Source organism: Rhineura floridana, chromosome 13 (genome assembly GCF_030035675.1).
Source record: "Rhineura floridana isolate rRhiFlo1 chromosome 13, rRhiFlo1.hap2, whole genome shotgun sequence".
In the NCBI taxonomy this organism is placed as follows: Eukaryota; Metazoa; Chordata; class Lepidosauria; order Squamata; family Rhineuridae; genus Rhineura; species Rhineura floridana.
The window spans coordinates 19220944-19245514 of record NC_084492.1 but is presented as its reverse complement, the minus strand read 5'-3'; the positions used below and the strand labels follow the sequence as shown (position 1 = coordinate 19245514).

The 24571-nt window shown below is 42.3% G+C and overlaps 1 protein-coding gene across 7 annotated transcripts in view; it reads left to right on the top strand.

The window, feature by feature from the left end:
* Positions 1–298: 298 nt before the first annotated feature.
* The window catches only part of CDH11 (cadherin 11), a 165308-nt gene continuing 141035 nt past the window's right edge, over positions 299–24571 (top strand). For 3 of the 7 annotated variants that reach the window (XM_061593714.1, XM_061593711.1, XM_061593712.1), the window contains exon 1: positions 299–449. The gene's annotated coding sequence lies outside the window, so the exon portion shown is untranslated. Of the gene's footprint in view, positions 450–1529; positions 1921–2219; positions 2327–23335; positions 23545–24571 lie in introns of those variants that run through there. The other 4 variants (XM_061593717.1, XM_061593715.1, XM_061593716.1 and 1 more) reach the window with 3 other exon arrangements.

Genomic DNA, 24571 nt, shown 5'->3' with positions numbered 1-24571 from the left:
CAGACAATAGATGGGCCAATGGTTTGATTCAGTAAAGCAGCTTCTTGGGCTCCACAAGAGGTGCCTGTACTCCCCCCCTGCCCCCCGAAAAGAGTCTTGCCTTGTCTTGTAGGGAAGCCCCACGGACACTGCAAGGCAGGCTCCCAGGCCTCCCCAGCCCTTTCTGCCCAAAGAGTCTCCAGCTTTGCCTCTTGCTCATCCTGCCCGCCTCCTCCCTCCCCCTTTGCCTCCCTCCCTCCTTTCTCTCTCTCCCCCCTCCCTCACCCTCTCCTGTTTCTAATTCCTCCCACTAGCTCGAAGCCTCATTCAGCCGCCGTTGCCAGCGGAGTGGAATAGGCGAAGGGATGCCGCCGCCGCTGTTGCGCCTCGAGTTGTGAATGGGACTTGCCTCGGCTCGCTTTCCTGCTTCCAGAGGTGACCCAGGCAGAAGCAAGGAGCCTGACGCCCAGGTAAGACTTGGCCGTCCGCCTCCCTACGATCGCCCTAGATTGGGGGGGCTGGGGGTATTCTTGATTGGAGCGATGCCCTCTGCTGAATTCGTGGTGGGGTTTTTTTTTGGAGGGGGGAGACGTTATCAGGGATGGAAGGGGGCGCAGCTCAGTCAAGTGGAAGCTGTTGGAAAGGGAGGTCCGATGGGGAGCATCTGCTTCTTCTTCTTCTTCTTAGGGGACTGACGAAGAGTTTCCTCTGTCCCCTGCCATCCAGGCGTCGGAGATTGCAGGAGGAATGGGGGGTGCAGAGGAAGGCTTGAGAAGCTGGAGATGGATGGAAACTGACCTGCAGTCAAAGGCGAAGCTTGGAGGGGCGATAGCTTAAGGGATGGGGGGGGAGAGAGAAATCTATGCACGCGCCTCAGAGACATAGTCAGAGATCTATCTAGCCTCCAAGATCGGGGGGGGGGTATCGTTTTATCTCTAGGTAACTGTGAAAGTGTGTGCTGAGAGAGATATTTTTAAAACACACACACACACGTTCATGTTTGCAAGCGGAGCCTCCGAGTAGCCCAGCATCGCAGCGGGCTACCCGCAAGACTCAGAGCAATGCGAGCTGGCTGCGCTGAGCATCAGTTTCAGGCACTCGGATCAGTACAGATCGATGCGCTGGGGTGCACGGGTGCATCGCACAAGAAACGTCTTCAGGATCCTCAGGGGTCCTCCCCCTCCCCTGGTCCCCAAATCTGAACAGCGCACACTCGCAAACAACAACAACAACAACAGATCGTTGCGGTGTCTGTCTCTCTCGTTGCCCGTCTCTCGCGTCCGTCACTAGCGGCATTCTTTGACAAATGTCGCTCTGTCGCAGGCGTTGGTGAATGCTCCTGGCGGTGGGTTTTTGTTTTGTTTTTTGGAGATGATGTGGGTCGATAGGAACTGTGATTAACTCTGGGTTACTTCTGGAGCCTTCGGTGGTGTGTCTGTGTTTTTGGAAAGGAAAGCAGCGTTGGGGGGGGGGAGAGGGGGGAGGGGGAGACCCTGTCCAAAAACTGGATCCTAGCGATTTCCTTCCAGGAGATGTTCGGCTGTTGATACGACAGACTTTGATCGTTGTTTGCCCACCCCTCGCATCTTGCACCAGTATTCATGAGGTACCCATCGAGAGACAGAAAAAGCCGGGATGTGCCCTGCCAGGGAAACCGTTATGGTCTTTGGCTGATCTGTAGGTAATCTCAGCCCCAGGGAAGGTGAAACGAATCAGGCGCTAAGGCTGCCAGTCCGTCTACATAACGGTCACTTTTCGAATTAAAAACAAGCAAAAACAAAACTCTTCCTGTGGAATCCTCCCAAGAGCCCATCTTACAATCTGACGTCACCATGCAAGCAACTTTGCCGTTCTGGAGAGATGCCCGCTGATCATCGGTGCCTTTAAATATTTACTGGGCCAGCACGGAGAGGAGAGATGCCAAGTTGGCACAGCCACAGAGTAAGGAATGGGGGGAAATCCTCGTTTTTAAAAATTTATTTATTTATTATTATTATTATTATTGGCCCACTTGCTGTTGAGACGTAAGAGAGCAGGGCGGCGCAGTGATGCGATAGAGTAATTTACTCGGGAAGGACAAAGGAATCCCTTCAGTGAAAAACAGGTCAGTAGTTCAGGCAAAATAGCAATCTTGAATTTTGGAAAGGAGAGCGAAGTGCTTTTTCTTCTTTCTCTCCCACATTTCCATGGCTCGTAACTCAGCTGGGAAGGATGTGCTTCCTGTTGATCCATTTTGATGACACAATAAGAATTTCACGGGCCACTGATCCACTGTTAAGGAATCAAATAATTTTAATGGCTTGACAATGAAACGGCGAAGGAATCAAGCTGCGGTAGACCTACTCAGGTAGGCTGAGTCAGGACAAGAGGGTTTTCTTTCTTGGTTTATTCATTTATTTGTGTACACCCCCTCCACCTATCCATTTCTTTGGTTTGGAAGCAGTTTCATCAGAGTTTGGAAAGCAAGTAATGCTGTGTATGGGGTGCATCTGAAGCCTGGGCCTCTTCCAGACCTAGTTAGGATTTGCTAGTGAAATAAGTTCTGTGCAGCAATTAATCCGAAGTGTGCCTTGATAAATGTCACCCTGTTGGGATTTCAGATCCAAGTTATGTTGCTCTTATGATTATTTCCACTTCCAGAATATAATAATAATAATAATAATAATAATAATAATAATAATAATCTGTTTGCTTGCATGTCACATTTCTGTTTCATTGCATCAGCATATTTCATGATTTTAGAAAGGGCAGTAAAGTAGACCTTAATGCCTGGAAGAGTTCTTTTGTTTTTCAATCCAAGAAGGCTGTTTCAGCACATTTAAGAAGGCACTGTGCCGCACCCCAGGAAATGTAAAATCAAGTACAGTTTGACAACAGTTTGCCTCGCTGCTGCCTGAGAACAGATAAAGTTGAGAAAGGGAAAATTTCACTCTGTAAGCTTAAAAACAAAGCAAAGACCTCCCCACCCTCAAGAAAACGCTTCCTCATATGATGAATGTGCCTAGGTTGCAGTTCTGCATTATAGAGTTTCTTTTTAAAACTCAATCCCAACAACCCAACCAGAGGAAGAGGGTGTGGGGGGAGACTATTTATAGACTTCTCCTCAGTACTGACTCTGCGGGCAAGAAAGGCACAAAGTTTGCACATTTGGGCAAGTTCATTAGCATAGGAGCTGTTGCAGTCAGCTGAGTCAGTTGCCTGGAGAAGAAACTCCCTTTGCAGCGAGGACGGGTGTTCTCTCATTGGGCTGGTGGTGGGGAGGCCAGTGGAGAGACAGCCTGGCAAAATGCAAAGATTTCTGTTGTGGAATTCAATGTGGAAGATGGGACAAAAATGGAAGGGTGATTGAGGATGACAGTTCTTGTGTTTTTTCTCCCCTTTTTACCTGACAAATCATGTCTTTCCCCCCATTTGCCTGGCAAAGTACAATTAACATAGCATTTCAAGCAAAGAGGAGGGACTATTTTCCAGCGAATGAACTTTGTTCAGGCAGCTTAGGATGCAGTCCTAGATACACTTCCCTGGGAAACATGACCCATTGAACTAAAGGGTACTTATTTCTAAGCAGACATACATAGAACTGCACTCTAACAAATAAATATTGTTTGACTGATTAGGAGAAACAAAACAAAGAGGTCCCTCCCTTTTTTTAAAAAAGTATAAGCACTCTTTGTTTAATATGGATCTTTCAGGGAGAGGAATGTTGTTATTCAGCGACAAGATTTTGTGAAACTGCACAAGATGTTCAGGATTTTTTTTTAAAAAAAATGCACTTAATAAAACAAAAGTCCATGAAATGAATTGTTATTTTATGGAAATGCTAAGAACTTTCAGATTTTTAAAAATTAAAATGTTGCCTTTTAAAAAAAACAAATCAAAACAATAACCATGAATCCAATTGTATATGGTGCATTTTACTAAGTATTTTTGAAACCATGTTTTCATCTAAACAATTGTTATTTTTAAATGACCATAGAGTCCATGTCAACAGCCAGTTTGGGGGTAAATCAGATGCCTCTGTGCTGTTAATTCACACCTCACAGCCTCTCCAGTGTTTACACCCCTCTGTTTGACCCTGCTTTACTTTTCATTATCCCCATCTCTCAGCTTCTATGAACATTTCCTGTGGATGTCCATAGATTCCTGAGTGGGCAATCCTCCCCCTGCCCCGGATGTTTAGTCTGCAATAATACTGTGGATGAGCTGATTAGTAGCGGGGTGCCACATCCAAATTAAAACTAAATAGGGAGGAGGAGAAGGAATGCACAGCAAATGAAAACCTAAAGCTCTTTAAGGCTATGATCCTATTGGAAAGTAAGTCCCACCAATCTCAATGGAACTAATGTCTGGGTAAAGATTTGATTTGGTTTTGTTTAAAAAAAAGATTTGATTTTGTTGCAAATCAACTTGTGGCTTGTGCAAACGGTGGCATCTAGCTCATCTAAACAAACACACAAACATGCCTAGGATCAGGCCACAAATAACAAAGTAGTTTTAGAAGGCTAGAACATTGCCTTTGGCTGCAATCCTATGTACACTGGGAGTACATCTCTTTAAATCCATAGGACTAGCTTCTGAATAGACGTGCATAGGATTGTATAAGAGTCGCAAAGTCATCATAATGTCAGTTAGGCTATTGTCCCTTCAAAGCAAATCTCCAAAAAGAAGTACTAAAACTTGTTTTACTTCCATGTAAGCAAAGGGTTAAAAACTCTTCAAGAGAGAGAGAGAGAGAGAGAGAGAGAGAGAGAGACTATTATATCAATCTGTATTTCCAAAGGGGCAGTAGTATTTTTTTTTTGAGTTTATGGGTATTACTGGGCCTGCCTTGTTTATGAATCCTACTAAAGTTGGTTTTAATAAAGGGTCTTTGTTTTTGGAAGGTATCGCCAGACATTTCATGCCTTCAGGCTGTATTAGCAGGAAATCTGTAGCCCTGTCTATATTTAGCAAATTGTTTCTCTATGAGCTGGTGCTTGTGGGCGCTAGAGGGCGCCAATGCTCTTTTGGATGCCGTTGCTTGTGGCCCATCTGCTTTTTAGGCCACTGTGAAAAGCTGTTTTGTTACCACCGGCATTGCTCGCCCTCTCAGGGGAGACCAAATTCAATCTCTCTGTGGTTCAGGCTAATGCTCAGGCAGTTTGTCAGGATTAACATCTTTCTAGTCAGTCTTTCTAGTGTTCCCGTCAGCATCATATTGCCACCTTGGAGTTCTCCGAGAACTTCTAGAATTGTGTAACCCCAGACTATCGGAAGAATGAAGAAGCTGGCATCGGTCCCATTAATATCAGTCCTTTTCCCTCTTGTGGAGAAAGCATCTCCCCAGGAGTAGACTGGCCATTATGTTATCCTCAGGGCTGTAGCCCAAGTCAGGATCTCTGCACTAATGATGCAATTGACACCAGGTTCACACATCTCTTGATTGTCCCACATTTGATTGGCCAGTGTGAAATTGCCAGAGGGACCCTAGCTCAGTGATTTTGCATGCAGTGATGGTCACAGGTTCAATCCCCAGCATCTCCAGTTTCAAAAGGATCAGGTAGCAAGTGATGGAGAAAGCCCGTAATTCAGGGGAAGAACATCTGCTTTGCATGCAGAAGGTCCCAGGTTCCTAGCACCTCCAGGCAGGACAGGAGATGTCCTCTGTCCGAAACCCTGGAAAGCTGTTGCCAGTCAGTGTAGACAATACCAAGCTGGATGGACCAATGGTCTGACTCAGCCTAAGGCAGCTTCCTATGTTTCTGTGGGAAAGGCCTCTGCCTGAGAACGTGGAGAGCTGTAGCCAGTCAGAGTGCTAGGCTAGTGCTAGACTAGCTTGTTGTGAGGAGGGTTTTGTTTCCTTTTCCACATCTTACTCTAATGTCCCTAAAAATAAAAACAAAAGAAGAGTCCTGTTGGATCAGACCAAAGGCCTGTTTAGCTCGGCAACTTTTGCTCATAATGGACAACCAGAAGCCTGTGTGTGGGAAGCCCTTAAGCATACAACACAGGCCGGAACATGGTCAGAACATAGTTGCTCTTCCATTATAATGTGCTAGGGAGGTCACACTGAACATCCCCTCATATGGGAAAATCAGAATAATGGTAGCTCAAGAAGCATTGGGTTGCTCCTGAACCTTCCACTGAGAAGGAAATACAGGCCAGCTGTTGCAAGCTTCAGCCTCCAAGTTGACATTTGTAGTTCTTCTGAGCAATAACTTTTCCTCATGCAGTTTTTTTGTTTTAATGTGATTTCTCTCAGTAAAAGGGGAGGTGCCAAAGTGTTCATGAATATGACTTGGAAACTTCTGGGCACAGTTCTGTAGCTCACACTATTATTTGCTCCACAGGTTTTAAACTTCTTACATACAGAAACTCTTTCCAACTGAGACTTGTCTGCCAAGGAAGTGCTGCACCTCTGCCAAGGAACTGCTGTGTATTGCATTAGATCCTGGGAATATGCTAGGTCTCACATTCTAGGGCGCACATATAGGGTCCAAAATCCAGATCTGTTGCCTCCATATGAGCTACAGGGGCTGCTGTCCTGTGGCTCTTCAGACATTTCATGCTGCCTGGGGCTGACGGGAGCTGGAGTCAAACAGGATAGCCAACCCTGATCTAGAATATATTCAACACTTCCCTGCAGCTGTGTATTACAGAAGGAGGACAGAAGTTTGTTAATGGTGGGCAAAGTCGGATTACAGGTATCCCCATCTGCCATCACTGACTCTCTCATCTGGTAACTTCCAAGCAACCACAGGGTAGGGATGGAAGGATCTGTCAATTTTGGTTCACTGTTTCTTATTTTTCCAGTCTTAAATTCACTCCTCCACATTTCTGTAGCAATTTGTGATTTTTTAAAAGAAGTCCTCTTTAAAATTCTCCAGCATTTTCGTGAGAATTTCTCCTAATAAACATTTTTTGTAGACAGTCTTGACTAATGTACACATTTTATGCAAGCTATGTTTCATCATGTAGTGCATTTTTGCATTTTATTTTCACTCATATATTCTTTTTTATGAACATTTCCCCCTAATATATGTATTTTTGTAAACATTGGTTGGTTGGCAAACTGCATTGCAAAATTCAAATAAGTGCAATTTTCAAAGGATTGCTGTGTTTCATTTCTCATATTGTTCTGGAAATTGCAGATTGGATAGATTCGGCTTGACATGCAAACTGAATCAAAATTATTGCCCATCCCTAACACACACACACACACACACACAGACATGCATGTACACACCCACACTTGTTATTAAGTAATTTAGCATTTAAAGTAAGCTGAGCTACTGAAAGGATTCCTTGGAAAGGTTGAGCCAGCAATAAATGAATGGATTGTCCTGGATACCAGCAATAGGATTTAACCTGGAAAAAAGTGCAGCCTTAAGTAAATGCTGGTTGTGTTGCCTCAGGGTAGAAACACACTTACTATTTTGCTGGTTCCAGCACATCTTCACCTTTCCTGCCCCTTTTTACTATAAAACTCAGTGGGATCAGCTTGAGTGTGTATTTTTTTTTAAAAAAAAATCACTTCAAAGAGATTTCTTAACTGATCAGCAGATCAACCTGTTCCCACTCTGGTTATAGCCAATGGGCAAGCTTTGCTGTAGGTGACTAGTGTGCTCACAGCCTCACATTCTTCCAATGAGTGAAACACAGCTTCCATCAACAACTGCAAAAGGCTTGGTCAGAATGCTTAATTGTATTGGGATGGATACTAAGTTTCAGTAGCAGAAATCAATGTTCAGGAGGAAACGTTAAGTAACCTAGTGGAAAATCGGAGGGGGGCACCACATACATATTTCAGAAAAGCTAAGAGTTCAGAGAAAATAGTTTGCTTCTCTCATAGAATCCTAGTCATTGCAGGATGAAAAGGAACACAGCAGACCCAATGAATGTTACTGTGGTTGGTTGATACTAGGGCTGTGGGCACACTAGTCACCTCAGAGCTTGGAAAAGCTACTTTTTTGAACTACAACTCTCATCAGCCCCAGCCAGCATGGCCACTGGATTGGGTTTATGGGAGTTGTAGTTCAAAAAAGTAACGTTTCCAAGCTCTGAGTCACCTACAGCAAAGAGTTTCAATTTTCCACACTTGGAGGGGCAATGAGTTGATCTGCCAATCAGTTTTGAAAACTGTTTGAAGCTGATTTTTTTTTTAAAAAAGCAGTTGATCTGACCAGGCTTTAGAGTAAAAAGGGGTGTGGTTTGACTATTGTCATGTGCCCCATTTCAGAAAAGAGAGGTGCAGATGCATTGGAAAAGGCACCAAGATTGTGTCTCTATCCTAGGTGTGTTCATCCTTTGTCAGCTAAAACTACGGGCAGGGGACATGGGCATCCACACAAACCCTATCCCTAGGGATGGACAAATCTGTCAACTTCAGCTTCTCATTTCTTAAGTTCAGTCTCCACACTTCCACATCAGTTTGCATTTTAAAAAAATCATGAAAATTCATCAGCATTTTCGTGCAACTTTCTCCTAATGTACCCATCTGACCTATGCAGGATACAGGACCAGCTTTCTAGGCTAAGGACAACTTAATCATTGGGTCATGAGAATCAAAGTTCAACCTTCAGAGATTCCCTGACTTGAGGGCCCGTCCTTATGGCCGTCTCTTACAAAGCAGCCACTACATTAGGGTTGAGGAACATTTTTCAGCCTGAGAGCTGAATTCTTTCATGGGGAACTTTCCAGGGGCCACATGCCAATGGGGGCCAGAGCCTAAGGCAAAAGTAGAACAGAATTGTGTACCACGTTTGACTGCTTAAATGCTGTTGAAGTCAATCAATGTTGCAGGATTGCAGTGTGGGATTGTAGTTATATATGGTCTGGGATCATATCTAGTTATCTAGGATGAACTGCATTTTAGTATCTATTAATGATTTGAATGGCATGATATGAATGATTTAAACCTCTTATTTAAACTGCAGTGGGTTGTATCCTCCACTGAAGGAAGGCGTTTTGTTTTGGGGGAGATCTCTGTGAGCCAAAAGGGGAGATTGTCTGTTTCATCTGCTTTTCCTTGGGACACCTACCACACTGTTTCAAAGGATCCCCCAATACTCCTGAGCAGACTAAGGGATGGGGGAGGGAAGGCAGGGGACTACAGGGTGAAGGTGAATAAGTGAAAAATGCCTCTCCATTTTTCTACTGATGGAAGCCTCCACTGAATCAAAGAGCCTTCTGACATTTGAGAGTCGCAGCTGGATCCAATCCAGTGTGATTTGGTACTCATCACAAATAATAATTTTCCACCCAAGGTTCTCCCCCATCCTAGCAAGGTTTCCACTGCAAGATCTTACAACTACTGTTTGCTCCAGTGCCTATGTGTCTCACTCACTGTCCCTACTTATAAGATTGCACAGCTTCCTACATATAAATGGGGGGGGGGGATCGATGGGACCCAAAATGTTTAAGAACATGTAAGAATAGAACATAAGAACACAAGAAGAGTCTTCTGGATCAGGCCAGTGGCCCATCTAGTCCAGCATCCTGTTCTCACAGTGGCCAAGCAGTTGCCTATGGGAAGCCCACAAGCAGAACCTGAACCCAAAATAATTCTCCCCTCCTGCAGTTTCCAGCAACTGGGATTTAGACGCATACTGCCTCTGACTGTAGAAGCAGAGCATGGCCATCATAGCTAGTAGCCACTGATAGCCTTTTCCTCCATGAATTTCTCTCATCCTCTTTTAAAGACATCTGATTATAAAAGGGGTGGGTAGATCAGTTTCAGGTTTCAAATATGTAACGTCAAGCCAGCCTCAGCTCAAGGCCTTTGTACATTTTGCAAGTACTTTTGCTACCTTGGCAGCTTAATGTATCGTACATACCTGCCTGCCTGCAAAGTCCAATTATGTAGATATAATAGTTCTCCCCGGCCATTAAGCACAGGAGAAGAGCGTGATGTTCCTATATATTAGTGTATATATGGTAAGTGCTGGTTGTTTAGAGTATACATGGTAAGTAGTGAAAGAGGAGGGGGAGTGAATGGGCAATAGAATGCTTGATGATTGGCTGAATGTTTAAAATGGCTGACAGTATAAATGAAAGAATGACAGGTAAATCTGTGTGAATGTGAGGTGGTGAATTGTGGAATCTGGAGGGAGAAGAGAAAGAGTGGGTTGCTTGGTGGGGTTTAGAGAGTTGTTTACCAGGAGGGAGGTGGAGTTCGGATTAGTATTGAGTAAAACCATATGCTTATGTGTCTTAAGAAGAAATCTTGTTAATCTTGTTAGCTTTGTTATCTGTAATAAATACTTAATTTGGTTTACCAAAGGCCTGATCCTTGGCTGGGGTTTCACAGACCAGAAGGGAGAGTAAGGTAATGACCAAGGCTGAAGGGGAACTGTAACAAATGGTCGCAGCGGTGAAGAGAATAACAATACCAGTATTCAGAGTCTCTGGGAATACTAGTATTGGGACGTTACTGGTGGTTGCCTAGCAGGGGGATCTGTTGAGATCTGTGCTAGAGCGGATAGGTAAACCATAAGAGAGTGCGGTCCGGACTGGTGGAGTCCCTGGTGGTGCCTAGAGACAGGCAGTAACCACGAGCAGGTAGGAACCTGACAGGGAGAGCCAGGGAAGGACGCATCACAAAGAGCACCTTAAAGAGATGAAGCAATGTATTTCAGGATCAAGGCTTTAAAAAGGGGGAAACAATATTGAATTCTTCCATATTCCAGTCATAATTAGAATCATTCTACTTAATTTAATCAGTTTTAATAACATGACTACCTCTCTAGAATTTCTAGTTAATTTAATACCTCCACCAAGCTGCAGGCAAATCTCATTTAGCATTTGAAAACTGTGTGGAGCTCAAAGAATATTGTGGTCCTATCCTCTCCATATACATTTTAATGCCCAAATAGATTTTTGAAATAGACTGTATTGAACATGCAATCTGCATACTTGCATATGTGAGAAATTGCACTAATAGAAGTTTAATTTTCTGATCAAATTGGACCAGAAATGAGGCTTGGTGGAAATAAACAGCTCGATAGCAAAAAACACTGAGATGGATATTTACGATGACATAACAGAGGCCTTTTATCATGACCTTGGCACATTGAAGACTGCTTTGCTGGAGGTTGAAAAAAGGCATGGTCTGTAGTTGTTCCTTCCATGGAATTTTGTAGGCCATCCTGTATTTCAGACACCTACAACAGCTTGGCCCCCAACCCATACTTTCTTAGGCGTGATAGCAAATGTTAGTCATATTCAGAGTAGACCCACTGAGATCAATGGACAAGTAGTGCTCTTTTTTTTAAAAAAATAATGAGATTCTGATATGCCTTGATATAAGTGCTGTGAGTACTGGCACAAAATGGTTACCATGGGTAGCAAGAAAACCCTTCTACTGGGAGGAAGGGTGGGATGTAAATCTAATAAATAAATAAATAAAATTAAATAAAGACGAAGATTGCTCTGAAGAGAATGCCGCCCTCAGGCTGAAAACAGTACGGGGTTATTGAAATGATACAAGTGTTTCATCCCAGGCTGCTTTCAGTTATGGGGCTTATTGCGTTAGTTTAATGGATTAAAAAGGTAGTGCTTCTGTCCCAATCTCTACAATTCCTTTCATACTGCAGTATCTGTTGCATTAAGGAACAGTAGCTTTTTCAGCTGATATACCAGCATTTCGCACAAATGTCTTTTACACGGCTCCAGTGAACAACCACTTGTTTTCCCCCTCACCCATTATACACATGCTCACTGTAGTTCCCCACTGTGTAGGAGATCTAAGATCTCATCCTGTTGCCGTGCACTCCTCTCCATTTAGCATCTAACATTTATTTATTTATTGCATTTGTATACCGCCCCATAGCTGAAGCTCTCTGGGCGGCTTACAACAATTATATATATATAATATATAAGTGGAGCAACCAGTTGAAAAGCATTTTAACATCGAGGGTCACAGCCTGTTGGACTTTTCCATAACAGAGATAGAGATGCCAGCAGATCCAGCAGCATTGACCAAAAGGGAGAACTTTTGGATTTACTCTCTGGACACATTGGCGCCACATGGCCTGAACCTGGAGGACAGTACCACCACTACTTAGCTTCTGCAAAGGAAGCCTCTCTGAGCATTCCATCCTCAAAGCTCTATAACTACCACCTTGGTAACAGCATTTGTATGTTAGCAGCTGATGATGGCGGAAGCTGAAACGTTTTGTTAATATAATAAAAACCTCTGTTTGGTTAATCACAATTACGTTTATATATATTTTAGGTGATTAACGGAATCCTTATAGGGATCCAGAGCAAGCTTGAGTGAAGTTCTGTTTGTGCCTATGCAGGAATACTGGTGCAATTTTCATCAGTCAAAAGAAAAAAAAAATGGAGGATGGAGGATTAAGAGTGTGAGTGTGTGTAGAAACAGATCTACTGTACAAAGGTAGAATTCACATTTGTTCCTGTGCCCAGTTTTGCCTCCAGCTCTGACCACTACTGACATGTGGCCCTATGAAGGTTGCTCTGAAGAGATTGTGGCCCTCGGGCTGAAAACTGTATGAGGTTATTGAAATGATAAAAGTGTTTTGTCCTGGGCTGCTTTCAGACACGGCTTTATTGTGTTAGTTTAATGGATTAAAACGGTAGCGTTTCTGTCCCGATTTCTACAATTCCTTTCACACTCTACCTGTTGCGTTAAGGAACAGTAGCTTTTTCAGTTGATATACCGGCATTTCGTGCAAATGTCTTTCGCGTGGCTGCAATGAACAATGCTTTCTTTTTGTTCCTCACCCATTATAAACATGCACAATGTAGTTCCCCACTGTTTAGGAAGTCTAAGACCTCATCCTGTCACCGTACAACCCTCTCCCTTTAGCATCTGACATATATATAGCGGTATAGCTTCAGGGGTGTGGGGGATAAATGCTGCTGCTAACTGTGCCTATGGTGGAATACTGGTACAATTTTCATCAGGCAAAAAAAAGCACACCTAAAGGGTGGGAACACATTGCATGCTGGGATGCCTGGCACATAAGTGACTGCAGCCAGCAAAGAACTCCCACGATTTCCCAGGATCCCAAGGTTGCAAACAGATTATTTCTGGTATTATCATGAAAAATAGTGCTAAACTTGCACTATGTTCCACTAGAATTCCAGAACTAGGTTGTACGTCATGTGAAAGATCAAATATAATGCACAATTTACCAGGTAAGAAATTTTCAGAATAGCAGAATAAAGTGCAGTGTGAAAGCCGCCTTGCTCTCTTACCCATACATAGAAGAATATAGAGTAGTCACTGTGTGGCCCCTCAGACTGACTTAACAGAATATTCACTAATAGGAAAAAAAAATTATGGTTTAAGAACATACCTACAGCCAACAGATATTTCTGTCAAACTTTAAAAAGCAGGAAAATTAGGCAGCTATAGTGAATACAGCAGGGGAGCAGGAGACCTGACCTACTGTCTGAGATATTGTATTGCTCTACAAATTTGTAAAAATGCAAACACAATTTGGGTTGGTCTTTCACAGTCCAATCTACTTCCTGTGTAGCTTGGAAGAATTTGGTAACATGTACCTCTGAGTATATGGTGAGTGGTGGCAACACCTGCAATCAGTCCAAATAACAGAAACAAGACGTGCTGTACTGATCTTGTTTTAGCAGGGAGGAAGCAACAATATTAAAAGAGCTGATATAGTTCAGATACTCACTTTAAATATGTTTGATTTACTTTGTAATCACTATAGTAAATCATTTTCTTTTGCTTCTGTTTCTGTGAATATGTGAAGTACAGCAACATTTTGCAACACTAAACAAACTCCAAAAACAATTGTGGAATAATGGCACTGACTATTAGTCTCCAATGGACATGAGGAGTGTCTCAGTTTGCACAAGATACAACAGTGGGAGGTGAAATATATTCTAGCAAAATTCTAGGTGTTCTCTATGGTTTTAATTGACCATGCCCACCTTTCCTTAAGTGGAGTGGTTAAGTGAATTAATTTAAGTGAATTATTAGTGAATTTGTCTGCTTTTTAATCCGGGTGGTAAGAAATGGGATCCTGTGCAAGTTTTCTGAGAATGGATTGATTATTTGCATGCTTATTGAGTGGGATTTACTCCCCTGCAGTCCGGATAGGTGAAACCATGGGGAGGAGGGGAGGGGAGGAAGAAGGGAGAGGAGGGGGGAATGAGGGAAAAAGCAGGTCTGATCATTTGCATGCTTATTGAGTTCAATGGGATTTACTCCTGTGCAATCATGGTTAGGATAAGTAAAACTGACCATGGGGGAGAGGAGGGGAAGGAGGAAGAGGGGGAAGGAGGGGATTGCAAGTGGATGAGGAAGTACGGGCAAAGGAAAGGGGAGGAGAGGGGAGGGGCAAGAGGGGATAAGAGTGAGGATGAGGGGAGGGCAGGTTTGGTCATTTGCATTTTTTTTAGTTCAGTGGGATTTCCTCCTGTGCAATCATGTTTAGGATAGGTGAAACTGACCTGGGGGAGGGGCAGGGAGAGGAGGAGGAGGAGGGCAGGAAGGGGAGGAGGAGGGCAGGTAGGGGAGGGAGAGGGAAGGAGATTGGGTGGGCGGGCACTTGGCTGAGGGGAAGCCCCTTTCCTTTCCAAAAGGAAAACATTGTGAACAGTATCATTCTTTTTCAGGGTTTTCCCCACCTTCTCTCTCTCTCTTTACATTTTGAACTCTTGATTCTATCTGACTGTTTTGTGTATTGCCATGAAAACTTAGAGGGTTGTTAAGCAAGTGTTTCTGAATTCAGGACTATAAGTTTTGTAAGGTTTTGTTTTGAAATGACCTTATGGGAAGCATCATAATGGCATGGGAGTATTTTCAATTTAACATTGTGGAATGTGAAAAATCCATGCTGGCCTATTGTATACAGCCACTCTCATGGCTGTATAATCACCCTATGTGTGGGAAAACATGACTTTCTAATAGTTGCAGCAAAGGATAGTGATAGAGGCCATAACGCTTGACATATAACACCAGTCCTGGCACAACTGTATTGGCTACCAATTAGTTTCCAGGCCCAATTCAGAGTGCTGTTTTGGACCTATGAAGCCTTATTCAGATCAGGACCCCAGTAACTAAAGAACCACCTCTTCCCACATGAACCAACTTGGACCCTGTATTCACCATCTGGGGCCCTTCTCCATGTGCTCCCTCTGAGAACAGGCCTTATCAGGCCATATCAGTAGTGCTCTCTGTTTGTGGAATGCTCTCCCCAAGGAGGCACACCTGGCTATCTGTTTTTAGGTGCCTGGCAAAAACATTTGTATACACTCATCGTCTGGACCTTGCTGGTGGTTTTAGTTGGGTGAGTTGAATTGAATCTGCTCTTTTATGCATGTTATCAGCAAGCATTTTAGGTTGCTTTTACTCCTGGTTTTATACTTGTTTTTACTGTTTGTTTCTGTAAGTTGCTTTGAATCACTTTTGTGAAAAAAGAGACTAATATAATCAGCAGCAGCATCGTCAACATTCAGATTGCTCTTTAGGACAGGGATAGGCAGACTTCAGGCTTTTTTTTTTTTTTTTTTAAAAACTAGAATCCCATGATTTGCAACTGGAGCCAGGTGCAAAAGATGTACAGTTAGAGGAATTAAAGAACATTCTGAGCCCAGGGATTTGTTTTCACTACCAGAAATGAAGTCAGCTCACAGTCTTTGCACCCAAATGCCTACTCCTAGCTACCTTTCTACATGTGGCCTTAGGAGGGTTTCTTTATGCAGGATACCTGGGAGTTTGTATCTGTATATTTCAGCAGGGAATTCAAATTGGTCATTGGAGGAGATATGCCGCTGGTTGCAGGATATCAAAGTTGCAATGTGCACTGAAAAATAGCCCTAGGGATGGAAATGATGTCAGAGCATAAATAACACAAACAAACTCATTAGGTTATTTCCACCTGCACATATTTATCTCTAAATGGATACTAATAGGCCAGATTTCTGATATTATGGTTTCAGCTAAATCTACCATGTGTGTGTGTGTGAGTGAGAAATCAATTGTACAGTCACCATCATCTATAATGTTACTTGTTAAGTAGTCTATGCGAGAAACAAAAAGGTGCTTTAGAGAGGCTTTTTTTATGGTGAAGAGGTGATACTTTGGAAAGTCTGGGCAGGGCAAGAAGAAAAAAAGAAAATAGAGAACTTTTGATATTACGGTGTCATACAATATCTGCTATAACAATGGTTCCCAGGGTTTTTTTCCCCTGTGGACCATTTGAAAATTCTGGATGGTCTTGGTGGACCCCTTGATGATTTTTCTGTTTATTGTAACAGTCGTAATGCTCTGTTGTAGATCTACATGATTTATTTGTATTTGTATTCCTTCTTTTATTTCTTACATTGTATTTTACACTGTTACCATTTGCATTCTGCAGAATTCAAATTGTAATGCAGTAAAAGCAATAAAAGAAATAAAAGCAGCAGTAAATAAAATAACTGAAAGTCAATGTGTGTATTTAATGTGTACCTGTCAGGAACCACCTGGATGAAGCTCGTGGACCACGGGAAATCCACAAACCACAGTGTGGTAACCCCTGGGCTACAACACTTATGTAGTGCTATGAAAATGTTACATGTTATTATTACAAGTTTAAAAATTATCGTTGAAGGAAGCATTGGGCTTGCCCTCCTGCTCCCCTTCCAATCATCTTCTCTTAATCAGTTGCTTCTTTCAACCCCACCCCCCAAAAAATAAGAAATAACAAACTGTGGTGTGGTGGTAAATTCAAAAGTGCAGGGTCTCTTCATGATAGTCACAGCCATGCCCCTTTTTTTGCTGCTGGGTTGAGAATGAGATCCTTGTTAACATCTTCTCCCACAACAGATGTCTCTAGGAGCCAATAAGCATGAAGGGGGCATTAGCTACTGAGAAGAGTCTTCTCAGTGACTGCCTCACCTCTTTTTACTCCGATTGTCTCCAATCAGCAGAAAAGGATAAGAAAGCATGTTAGAAGACTCTTCTCAGTGACTAGCACACTCCCCTCTCATGCTGATTGGTCCGTAGGATGCTGCAGACATACGGACCTGGCTGGGACCCTGCTCTGAAAAAAGTAAAGTAAACCCTGCTAACAAAAGACTTTCAGTCAAAATTAGGGATGGATAAATATGTCCTTTTAAGGGTCTCTTCATTTCTTATTTTTCCCATCTTAACTGTAGCTTTCCATATTTCCACATCAGTTTGTGATTTTTTAAAAAAAAGTTTTAATAAAACCAATTAGTATTTTAGTGTGAATTTTTCCAAAAATACACAAACTTTTTATGAAATTTTGCTTAATATATACAATTTTGCAAAGCAATGTTCCTTAGTATAATGCATTTTTTCCTGTTATTTTCATGAATGTGTGCATTTTTTTACACCTGCGGAACTGCATTGCAAAATCTGGAGAAATGTACATTTCAAAGGATGGCTGTGTTTCTGTTTGTGCATTGTTTTGGAAAGAGCAAATTAGATAGATTCACCTTTAAATGTGAATTGAATCCATTTTCTCCCACATACGAAGTCAGCATTAACTGAGCAGAATTTCTCAGAAAATAACTTTCTGAGACTATTGGAGAATTTCACCTTCCAAGAACATCCAGCAATCTGTTCATAAAGAGCACAGGTAATTTTAGGAGGTCATTTCCATCCAGCCCCAGTTTCCATTTGATGAGCACAGTTCACTTAAATAGAAACACGTAAGTGTATTAGGGAATCTGAAGGACTCTGTATCCAGAGCTGTAAAGAGGTGTGAACAGTTAGCCTGAAGTGTGACTGATACAGAGAAACTGGGCAGAGCCCATACCAGTGCCTGATGAGGAGGAATTGATTAGCATTTTCATTAACACCCCACATTCTCAATCATTGTAATTGTGACTCTTCCCTTCAAAAAATAAAATAAAATCAAGTAGAAAAGGCTTCATTTCAATCCAATCAATCTAATGTGGTAGCATTTACATAATTTCCCCTTAATGTATTAAAAAGCAGCAGGAAATTGTTTTAAGGGCATTGTACCCACAGATTATAATCAAAGTGTTAGAGTGCAAGGTTTACATTTATTATATGCAGGGCTAAATTTACCCTGTATGATGAAATCCCTGTTCTGTCCTTCCACCTCTCCTTTATCATGTTGATGGTAGATGTTTAGCCTAGAGATTAAGCCTCATTGGCATCTGTGGATGATAAGAAGTATAAACTTCCAATAAAAATAAAATGTGGAAACAGAAAATGCAGAACCTCATCCCCCATTTTGCACCAACGTGACAAGAGTCCTCCTGAATTGAACTGAAGATCTGTCTGCTTCGCCTGCCTGTTTCCCCCAGCTGGCAAACCAGATGTTTTCGGGAAGCCACAAGAAAGGAAACATCCCTTTCTTTTCAGTTTGCAGTTTGCTAGGGGTGCTGAGAGTTATTAAGATATCTCCGTCACAGAGCTACAATTTGCAGAATGGTTTATCAATCCCTCTTCCCAGAGAAGTCAGGCACTTACAGCTCTGTGAGGGGAATAGGTGTCTCCTGTCAACTTTCAGTACCATTAACAAACTACAGTTCCTGCAATCCTTTGGGGAGAGGCCACGGTTGTTAAAGTGATAGAACAGTGCTGTAAAAATATAGAGTGATATTCAAGACTAATCCTACTCAAAAGAGACCACTGAAGTTAATGGACATGACTAACGTAGATTGATTAATTTCAGTGGGTTTACTCTGAGTAGGTTGAAGACAACCTATGGTATGGATGTGGCCATAGTTTCAGGAAAGCATACTTAGTTCACTTATCAATTCCATTTGTTTCCTTTTCTATACAAGTAAGAATAAAAGGAAAAGGCCTCAGATATGAATCACCTTGTTTAGCTTTTCCTATTAGGCCAAAGTCTCCTTTTTAAAAAGATAACAAATGCTTAACAAGACTTTGGGTAGATTTTTCCACTATAGTTAAGTAAAATGTGGAAAGTCTTGATAATATCTGTCCTGGATGAAAGTGTTATATGTACAGATCAGAGTAATCCACCCATGGGCCTGGATGCCCGACATCTGTAGATAATCCCAAATCCAGGAAGAGTCCAAGATTTGTTATTTGCATCTGTGTATTTGCGAAGATATACATAAGAGCACAGCACTTTAGTTAGCCTTCACTCTCTCATTGCTTCTCGGAGACATGGGAAAAGTTCTTGCTTTCTCTTTCAAATATCAGTAAATTAATAGTACATCTTGTTCCAAACACACACAGATCACTTCCTGATCCCTGGTCTAAAGCAGTGATAGGGAACCAGTGGAATCTCCAGTTGCTGTTGGACTCCAACTCCCATCATCCCTGACCACTAGCCGTGCTGGCTGTAGCTGATGGAAGCCACTGGTTCTCCATCTCTGCTCTAAAGGCATATGATGTAGCATTGATGGGGGTCTAATAAATCTATGACCAAATAGGCAGCAATATATATGAATGTTGCAATGTTATTGTCAGTTCCTGACTCGTCACCTTGAATAATTAACAATTGGCTCTACTGAGGCTGTGGTTTTCGTATTGCTTTATATTTTGTTCTTTGTTTAATGGTTTGCCAAGCATAATAAACATTTCATTGATTGTAAACATTGCTGAAGCTAAGCAGGTCCAGATCTGGGTGGGTCATGGATAGAGGATCACCTGGGAATTCTGTGTCCCCAGGAAATAAAAACTGATACATTTTAAAAATACATGATACATTTTAAAAATATGCAGATGTATGTGTTTACTGTATGACCTACCTCCAAGGTGCTCAGAGTTTATTCCATTTAATCTTTGCAAGAATCCAATGAAATAGGTTTGGCTGAGAGTGAGTGACTGGGCCAGAGTCATCCTATCTATTTCTCGGCCTAGGAGGGATCTATTGGAGTCTGGTCCATTGGGGCTAAAGGAGCACTGCCCCACCAACCTCAACCTGTCCTCAGCCAGCCCCCTCCTGCCTTCTTTCCTTCTTATAACCAGTCCACGGGGTGGCCCTGGCTGTCAGCTTACTCCTCATCCTCAGTTCTCAATGTTGCCCCTTGTAGAACTCAGCAGGGAGGAAAATAGGGGCAAAACTAGAATTGGGTGGCTCCTCCTGTCATTGGCTCTAGCTGCACCTACTGTTTGTGCTCCCTGCCTTCCATCCCACCAGTCCCAATGGGCACGAGCCTCCACTGGAGGGATCTGTATCCAGATCTCCCCAATCCAGTCCAGCACTCATGTCCTGCTTGTGGGTTTAAGAACATAAGAACATAAGAAGAGCCTGCTGGATCAGGCCAGTGGCCCATCTAGTCCAGCATCCTGTTCTCACAGTGGCCAACCAGGTGCCTGGTTTCCTATAGGCATGTGGCTGGCCATTGAGAGGAGAAGAAGCTAGAGCTGGATGGCCCTTTGGCCTGATCCAGTGGGCTCTTCTTATGTTCTTACCCTAGCCAACCACACCACACTCAACAGACATCTCAAAATAGAACGATGTGTGTGTGTGGGTGGGCGAGGGAAGGACCTGCAGTTTCTCCCAAGCTCAGATTGTTTCCTGATGTAACACTCACAAGATTTGTACATTTTGTTCAATCAGCCTTCTTTTGGTTGAAATAATTGAAATCCCTTCTGGGCATCTCGCTGTCACAAATCTACGGTGCACTTAGAAGTGGGCATTTATGATTCTTGACAGCATAATGGTGTATGAAAGAAATGGACTGCAGCCAGTTTTTCAGATATAATTTAGTGGGTAAGAACAAGATTTGTTTTGTTGTGTAGGGGTTTGTTTATTTCCCCCCCTTCCTTTAATTCATATGGATGAGTATAGGATATTCCTCCGAGTAAAGTGTGCGATTAAGAAAAAAGGGGGGAGGAGACACCAACCATTTTCTGCTCCATTTCCTCAAAATTCTAAGAAGAATCAGAACATCCTTCTACAAACTTAGGCAGCAATCCTAACCCTACGTGCCTGGGAGTAAATCCCCTTGAACTCAATAGGACTTCTGAGTAAGGATGGAAGGAACTGTTCATTTCAGATCCCTCTGTTTCTCATTTTTCCATTGCCCCCACACCCAAAAAGACTCATGACACAGATATGGTATAATGTTATATTTAATAAAATATAACAAATATTAAACCATAATCCAATTAATCCAATTAATCCAATTTTAAACTCCTTTGGGCAGGTGAGGTACAGACTAACTAGTAGGGAATTCTCCCTCAATCTTAAATCAGGTCAGTCACCTTGGACTGTAACTCCACACCAAGGATATGGGAAAAAATATCCCTCCTTGCTATCGGAGTCAGGTATGTGGTTCCAACTTCCGCATCCTGGCCCCACCGTACAGGCGTTCACCATGATGTGCAAGCCGGTCCCACTAGGACACTCCCCAGATCCGCACCAGACGTTAAGCACTGATGTTTCCCTAGAGAGTGCCCTTTACCAAAATGCCTCAGCCTCCTCATTCTTTTCCCAATTACCTTACCTGCCCAAATTCCACACCAGCCAAAGCAGAACAGCCCAAACCACTCCCAGAAAGTCGATCAAATGAACCCGAGCAGTATGGAGTAGGCAAAACCAAAGGGATTCTTAAATCAGGATCCCCCCCAAAAAATTCCTACTCAGCCCCATTGGCGACTAGCAAAGCCCATACTGACAAGGGAGGGAGGGTGGGTGCAGCCAGGCAAAAAAAAAAGGCAGGTCTAACAGAGAGAAGTGGTCTTATATACCTGCTAATCCCTGACTTCTAATTGGCCTAAGAAGACCCCCTGACCAGCTTTTGCTTTCTTCTCGAAACTTCCCGAGCCTTCTGCTTCACGTGGATGGTGGCAAACATGCCCTCTCAAAGCGGGAACGCCAGTCTTGAATTCAGTTCTCCACATTTCTACAGCAGTTTGCAATTTAAAAAAATCTCCCTAACGACAGCAACAAAATCTTTAGGATTTTAGTGCAAATTTCTCCTTTGTTTTTTGTAGTTTCGACTGCGCACATTTTTGCAAGCAGCTTCTTCTAACATAATATATGTTTGTATGTTACTTTCACTAATATATTAATTTTTATGCACACTTTCCCAATATATGTGCATTTTGGTAAACATTGCTTGGTTGGAGAACTGCAACTCAAAATCTGGACATGTGCAAATTATAAAGAATGTTTCAGTTCTCATATTTTTGGAAAGTGCCAGTTTAATAGATTCACCTTTAAATGTGAACTGAATAAAATTGCTCCCCCATCCCTACTTCTGAGTAGACAAGGTTAGGAGTGCACAGTTTGTTTCCTTGTGAGGAGAAAGTCCTGGTTCCTCTTACAGCCTTACAGAATTGAGGAGGGGACAGTCCCCCCTGTAGAACACTCTCCAAATGTCCTGATTTGCCAGAAGGGGTCTAAATTTTAGAGCAAGGACCAGTGTAGGCATGGCATTAAATGTAAATGTCCATTTAACACACAGCGTTGTTGTTGTACCTTAAATGCAAATAAGAGGAGGTAGTCAATGCTAGTCCTACTCAGAGCAGACCCACTGAAGTTTATCAGCATGTCTAACTCAAGTTCAATTTATTTCAATGGGTGTCTTTTGAATAGGTCTTAGTTGAAGACAACCCAACATCTTGGATGGTGCTTACAAATGTTGGGACCACAGCAGGCATCTGTCCTCGCTGATGACTCCTGCTCTTTAGAATTGCCTTACAGAAGATATATGGCTGGCTCCATCAGTTCAGGTTTTTAAGAGAGCTTTAAAGCCTTATCTGGTTCCCCTAGCTTTGAATGGAAGGTTTGACTGTGCGTGCTGCAGCTGGAGTTTTTATGGCATTTTGAGATGGATTAGGCCAGGGGTCGCCAAAATGACATCCTTCAGAAGCTGTTGGAATCCATCTCCCATCATTCTCAGCCAGCATGGCCAATGGTCAGGAATGATGGGAGCAGTAGGTCACCAACATCTGGAGAGTATCCCGTTGTCTCCCGCAGCATGATGCCAAGTCTTGTTTAATATTCATTGATTGTATTATTTTTGGCTTCTTCGTTTGTTTTCTGCTTACTATTATAAAGGGTCTGGCTGTTTTAATTATTTTGCTTTTTTATTATATAGTGATTAAGAAATGAGTTGATTTTCTTTTGTCTAATCTACCATGTTTAAAATAACGTTGATTTTTAACTAGACTTTTTATTATTATTATTATTTTTGAAGCCTAGGGGATATTTTGCTTAGTGTGCAATGTTATGACTTTTTCTTGTATTTTTGGCAGTTCATTTCTATTTGCAGTACTAAATGTTGATACTAAAGAGGATGCTCTGTTCAGTGAATAATTGTATTTTATAGACTGTGTTGTGGGTTTTTTTGTATTTGCTCTTTAAGATGTGTTAATTTATGTTGTATACTGCTTAGAGTTTGATTTAAATATAAGCACTATATAAATTGTCTAAATAAACAAATACATCTTGTGTTTTTACACATGCTGCAGCCCACCCTGACATCTTTTGGATAACATGAAATAAAGAAAGGTCTCCCCTTGGTTCTCCTGCTGTTGTACTGACAAAAATGGATCCTCTGAAGGTGGTGCTTGTATTGGGAGGCTATTCCCTATTGGCTCATTTTGGAGGAATTTCCTGCTGTTGCTGGTCACTTCAGAGGAGCGATTGTAGTTGGCAGGAGAGGAAAAGATCATAGCAGGTGATGAAAGAGTGAAATTGTCCCTCCTGGTAATGATTATCTCACTCACACACTCACACACACACTTTATTTGCATTTTAATATATTTTGAATGCAACAAGGCATTTAACCACAACCTAAGCATCCCTGTTAAACCACCAATATCCCTATTTTACCCCATATTTTTGCCTTTTGGTCGGAAATGCCTTGTCAATGTTTTCCAAGTGTGGGTTGCTAGAGGTAATTCATCTCTCTCCTCAGGATCTCTCAAAGTTAAATTGCAGTGGTAGGAGTGTACACGTCTTATCTCTAGCACACATGCATAGGGCCCTTGCCTGCCATTTCACACCCTGTGGCTGCCAAGGCACATTTAGAAGCATCGATGACATATACAGGATTCTTCTCCCCACCCCGAAGAATCCTGGAAAATGTAGTTTATCCCTCATGGAGCTACAATTCCAAGCACCCTTAACAAACTACAGTTCCCAGGATTCTTTGGGAACGAAATGGGCTTTGAATGTGCTTTAAAGATATGGTGTGTACGCAGAGTCATTGCAGAATCTGTTGCAGAATAAAAACAAGGGATGAAGCAGAGCTTCTAGTGACATGTGGCAGTATATGTATATTTTGGAGAAAGAGGGTTTCATGTAGCAATTTTGGGGCTCAGAAACAGGGTGTGATTGCAAACATCTGGGGAGTTGGATATAGACGGCGCTAGTCTTTAGTCTTCTCTTGAAACATCCCACACACATTCACCACACAACAGCACTTTACAGTTCTTCATTGTTTTGCCAAGCCAGCCAGCTCAAAATTCTGTTCATTTCAGGGTTGCTATTTAAACAATGCAATCCTCCCCACAATTCTTCCGAGAACAGATTATTATTCCTCTGTTAGAATTCTTAAAAGCGACAGCAGTAAATGCTCTCAAAATATTCTTAGCCAGAGCTCATTTTTATTTGTGTTCTGCTTCTCTCACACATTATTTTGACCTCTCTTTATAACAGAATAAAATAAAAGCACAAACATTTACCTATCTCTGCACAGGATA